At 46.2% G+C, this 6,000-nt stretch overlaps 1 long non-coding RNA gene across 1 annotated transcript in view; it reads left to right on the forward strand.

Annotated features, from left to right (window-relative positions):
* LOC309622746 overlaps nucleotides 1-5,798 on the forward strand; it is a 216,235-nt gene extending 210,437 nt beyond the window's left edge. Inside the window, exon 2 of the long non-coding RNA XR_014241104.1 lies at nucleotides 5,712-5,798. This is a non-coding gene — a long non-coding RNA (uncharacterized lncRNA). The remainder of the gene's footprint in view (nucleotides 1-5,711) is intronic.
* Nucleotides 5,799-6,000: the final 202 nt, after the last annotated feature.

Here is a 6,000-nt window from a genome sequence, read left to right on the forward strand (position 1 = left end):
CTCTATTTCCAATTGCCAGAAGCCTGTTCCCTCTACAGAATCAAATATCGACATCCTTCCAGAGGGATCATTGCATACACAAGCCTAGATGCATGTGTATATACATATTCCTTAAAAAAAAAAAAAAAAAAAAACCCACAAATGGCAGCATTCAGGTCACACTGTTCAGCACTTTGCTTTTTTCACTTAATGCATCTTGAACATTGTTTCTTAACTGTACATAAAGAGCTGCCTCATTTTTTTTAATGGTTAAATATATATAAGTGTATTCACATTGTTGTGTAACCATCACCACCGTCCATCTCCAGAGTATCCCAAACTGAAACTCCGCACCCATGAAATGGTGCCAGGTAATAGGCAACTTTCCTTTGAAGCAAAGCAAGAGCTGGTCTCAGAGCCAGAGCTTTCAGTGGACGGCAGTGTAAGGCTAGAGTTTACTCATGGTGTTGTGCATTCACTGTATTTAATCGCAGTTCCCTTCTGTGATGAGCAATACTGACTTTCCACTTACAGTAGTTCCCTTTTAAATAAACTGAAGTTCCATCGAAATAATGATGTCTGGTGAGCTTTAGTGAAAGCTGCCCCTGGCTGTGCCACAGGTGAGAAAGTTGCCGTTCAAGAAGAACCAAAGCACTGGACGCTCCTCCCCCTTTCTGAGCTGCCCGCTGACCTTCTTCTCCACACACTAAGCTGGGCAAACAGCCTTCCCTTCAGCCTCATGACTTGTACCCAATGGCAGCTTTTCCTAGGTCATTTTCTCTAAGTCAGACCACACGGCAGACCCTCCTCTGTCATCCTTAGCAGAATGCTAACCAAGAATGAAGGTTCAGGTCCCTTATGGGATTTTGTGTCCCCTGATAGAAACAGGGAACCCAATCCCAGGCTCCTTACACTAAAACAACGGGAGATTGCACTTCTAGCAAATGGCACCCTTCAGTGGGTGGGTATCTGGCTTGAGAGCGGTCAGAAGGACCAGCATCCCTCTCACACGGGAGGGCGCCTAGCAGACCTGGGCTGAAGGCAGAGGTAGGTTTGCTGAGCAGCCCACGTTGGCAAGAGCTCAGGTTGGGAGCCCAGCAACCCAGCACCGAGGCCAGGGCTCACCACCCACCAGCTCTGTGACCTCTGGCGGGTCATTTCACCTTGCCAGTGGCAGGGTTTTGTTCAGTGCAAAATAGTGAGGTGGAGGTCTTGTGATGGTGAAATGAGGTAGTACAGGGAAGCGTTTAGCGCTGAGCCTGGCACATTGTTAGTGCTCAATGAATGGAAATCTTATCATCCTGGACTCTTCCTGAAGGGGAATTCAAGAAAGGAGGAGATATGGGGAAGAAGTGGGGTCCAGGAACACTCACATGGTCGCTGCCCAGCAAGGCTTTCACCTGTGGTGGAAAGAGGTAGAGTGTGTGCGACGGACCTCCCAGTGTAGCCATGGCAGGAGAAATGGCATTATTAGATGGGATGGAAATGACAAACTCCACCCTGAAAAGAGAGTCCAGACTAACTCAGAAAGTAGCTGAGCAGAGAAATACTGAGAAGCTGATAGAGGAAAATGTGCTCCCAAATGTAATAATTCCAATACCCAACATTTAACCCTCTCCCTCTTTTGTTTCTTCTTAAGCAAAACAAACAAGGATCTGAAAAATCTGCAATACACATGTACCTTTTTTTTTTTTTTTTTGAAGCTAACACAATGATCCAGGGAATAAACACTTGAGCCTCTCTTATGTGCCCAGAACTGCTCTAGGGATCGGGGAACAGTGACACACAGGAGCAGAGCCTTGCACTCATGGGTGTACATCCTACTGGGACCCCTCCCAGCCCCTGACTCTGTGGCCCATTCAACTCGCCAGCGTACAACCCCTGCTTCTCTGTGAGTGTCCTGGAAAGGCAGCGGTATCTGGTGGTCCTTCTGCCATGCAGAGGGAGGGAAAATGGATGGTTGTATTCTCAGAGGTAAGCACAAGCCTTTGTTTGGAAGCTCTCTCAATTGTTAGGAAACTAAAAAGATTTACACTTATCGATGAGGTATCTTTCTGTGACGAGGAGAGCAAATGCAGAAGCAGGGGTAATGAGTAATGGCCAGGCTTGGGCTGGAGCTGCTCGGGTCACTGACCAGGAGATCGGCAGGTAAGAAGCAGTGCAGTGAGACCTGGAAAACGTCCTTAGCATGAGCTGCAAAAGCAGACTGCATGCAAGGGAAAGACTTGTGTGTGATCTCTTGGTAGAAAAGGAAGAATTTCACATCGAACCATCAGCCAGTGCATGATTCTGGTCGGGGGTATAGATTTTTACTTTGAAAGAACTGGTTCAAATCCCACCTCCACTACTTACTTAATAGGTGCTTAACCTTAACCGACTTGAATGTCCTCACCTGAAAGTGATGAGTGCAATGCTTACCTTATTAGGTTGGTAGGTGAATTAAGGGAAATGGTACCCATAAAGGGGTCAGTACAGTGCCTGAGACACTGTAAGAAACCTTACTACTAGATGTATGCAGAGTTGAACAAAATGAAAGCAGTGTTATGCTACTGCAGACAATAAGTAATCTGTGCAAGATCACATAGACAGTAAAAGGGCACGGTGTCTAAGATTTAACTAGATTTCCCCGACTCCTTTCTGCATTTACACCCGGTAAGAGCCAAGCTGAGTAAGCACTGCTTTCGAGGGATGACCCTTGCTTGACAGGCAGGCACGATGCAGCCCACCATTCTGTCCGCTTTTGTAAATAACATAATTCACAACCCAGTCATCAGGCTAAGATGCCAATTACTGGGTTACCTCACAGCACTGAAAATATGCTTTATAATCCGATCAAATTCAGCTTGCTCTTAAACCAGACTGAAAAGTGAACAAAGAAGGAAAGAAAAGCTGGAACAGCTTAGAAGGGTTACTGTTCAGAAGGGTAAGAAATAGGCTGAGGGTGCCTTGGAGAGACAGAAACTCTGCCCTCACTCTTTCCTGCTGTGATATTCCTGCGACTACAGGGTTACGGGGAGGAAGCCAAGCTGAGTCATTAAGGAGTTCAGCTGTGTCTGGAGAAGATGGAGCAAAAGGAAAACAGCTCACGGTCCAGGGCAGGAAGGACCAGGGAAACCAGGTGAGGCAGGTTTGTCTACATCCCCCGTGGGCCTGGCCCAGCGGGACCGGTTTTTCCATGGCTAGTTGGGAATGTGTTATCACAGCACCTCAGAGAGGGTGACTCAGGCAGGAGGAGTTTGGGGTTGATGAGCACAGAGGTGAAGAACATGTGTTCAGTCACACAGGTTTGGGTATATGTCCTGGTGGCACCACTCAGTTGGGTGTCCTTGACCACGTCTGTGAGTTCCCCTGAATGTCATCTTCCTCTTCCCTAAAATAGGCAGGATCATACTGGAACCTACTTGAGAGTATTGTTGGGTTGAGATTCCATGAACTAGTTAAATAAACTCACACATAGCAAATACTCAATAAAAGGAAGCTGTTCATTATTAATGACTGTCATGATTTGGGAGGCATCTCAGAGCCGTGCACACTTCGTGCTGGCAGCAGCAAGACGGGGGCTTCCTGGGGATCCCGGTGCTCTCGCATTGCATGCTGGGATCCTGCAGAAGCAAGTCCCCGCCCAGGGAGAATGAACCCGTACAATAACTCCAGTATCCAACTGGGTACCACGACCGAAAGAACACAAGTGCTGGCATCTGTCTTTGACCAGCCCAGGACAGACCCCTGGACAGTTTCTTCTGGTCACTTACGCCAACATAGATGCTAACTCAAGAGACGGTGTATCAACAGATTTCAGCCAGCCAGCACAGGGCGATGTTATCACAGAGCTGAAAGAAGGCCCCTAACCGCTCAGGTAAGCACTCTGTCTTGAGGAAGAGGAGTGCTCCTGATTGCTTTTAATGAGCAAACTTATCACCACAAGGTCAGTGTGGACGCCTGCCCACAGACAGAATCCTGAATAGAGGAGAGAGTTCTGGCTGGTTTGATGATAACCTAGAGACACGGCTTGAGACATTTCAATAAGATACTTTACTTACCAGCCTAAAAATGACATAAGTAGGTACATGCACAGAGAGAACATAGGTTGGGTCTTGGAATGTAAACTCCTGTCAAACTGAGTTCCCAGAGGAATAATGTGCATTTCCTTTAGAGCTTATAGAGGAAATAATGACATAGAAGAGGGAAGGCTTGGGATGACCACAGTCGGAGGTTTGCATCCTAGCCCTATGACCTGACTCTTCATCAGTCTATACTCGGGAGTGTAGGATGGGAGTGAGAAGACCTCGCTCATAGGAGGGCTGAGGGAAAAGCAGCAGTGGCAGCAAACATTTGAGTGGACGTTATATACCAAGCATCGTTTCAGCCCCTTACATGTATCCACTTAGACAATGCTCACAACACCACTAGGGGAAAAGTTCAGCAATATCCCCATTTATAGATGGGAAATCTGAAACAGAGTGGTTGAGAAACTTACCCAAGGTCACACAGCTAGCATCTGACAGAGCCAGGCACCCTAAACCACAAGCCCATGACCTTACCACTGCGAGTGACTGCCTGTTGCACATGTGTTAACATGAGGACAATGCTTCCGTCAGTACCGAGTAGGAAGAAGTAGTTAATAAATGCTGACTATCATGATTATATCATTAACCCCTAGCATGGCATGTAGTATCTGCAAATTCTCCTGAAGATTTAAAGAATTTAAAACATTTTGGGTTCAGCCTGGTATCAAACTTATGCTCCGGGTTAGGGCAGATGATTTTCATGTTTCCTTTTGGTGAGATGCACCATTTTGCTTTCTTTTTGAAATATGTGTCATTTTCTTCAAAGGTCACTTCAAGAAAAGGAGTATCTGTAGAACATTTTTCTAAATCTTGGTAAACAAGATGTATGGAAAATGGTGAAATAAACCTGCATCATTTCAATGAACCATCACTGGCATCTTCTCATTGGATGACATCCTGTGGGGATGGCAGTCCCAGGGATGTCGAATTGTATATAAAGATCCTAGCATAGTGTGGCCCAGTAGACAGCAAGGCACCTGGTACGTAAGTGCATGTGCTCTTAAGTCAACCAGCACGTGTTCAAATCTGGGTTCCATCACTCCCTACCTGATGACCTCCTACCCTCTGAGCCTCACATTCCCCATTTCCAAAAACAGGAATAGTCAGCATGACCATGAAATGAGATTATCCAAGGAATCGTTTTAACATTTACTAAGTTCTCAGTAAAAGTCCACTGCCAATATTGCTATTATCCCCACCATGGCCCAAGGAGTCGGGAGAGGATTACTGAGAAGCGTGGCCAGGATTCAAGTCCAGGTCTCTGGACACTTAATGTCACTCTCTTTCCCTGATACGACTTTGCTTACGGACGTCTTCCTCCTCAGAAAATCCTCAGGACTCTGGTTTCGCTCCTAATTCAAAAATATATTTTCTTTCAAAAAAGGCCTATTTTAAAATCTGGAAATCAAGAATAGTACAAGAGAGTAGAACAAGATAAAGAATGCCTTAAAAAAAGAATCACAGGGGCTACTCTGGTGGCTCAGTGGTTAAGAATCTGCCTGCCAATGCAGGGGACACGGGTTCGAGCCCTGGTCTGGGAAGATCCCACATGCCGCGGAGCAGCTGGGCCCGCGAGCCACAATTACTGAGCCTGCGCATCTGGAGCCTGTGCTCCGCAGCAAGAGAGGCCGCGATAGTGAGAGGCCCGCGCACCGCGATGAAGAGTGGCCCCCACTTGCCACAACTAGAGAAAGCCCTCGCACAGAAACGAAGACCCAACACAGCTAAAAATAAATATATTAATTAATTAATTTTAAAAAAAAAGAAAAAAAGGAACGGTCCAAATCAAAAACCTGTGGTCAGAACATCCTAGACATCTCCCTCTAAAAAAAAAAAATCACAGAACCACCTGAGGATCAGATATAAAATCAGAAGTCCCTTAAGTCAAATAGGGCCAGGGCCGATGCCAGAAAGGCTTACCACACATTACAATGAAGAACACATAAGAGCAAGA

Source organism: Balaenoptera borealis (assembly GCF_965194805.1).
Source record: "Balaenoptera borealis genome assembly, chromosome: 2".
NCBI lineage: Eukaryota > Metazoa > Chordata > Mammalia > Artiodactyla > Balaenopteridae > Balaenoptera > Balaenoptera borealis.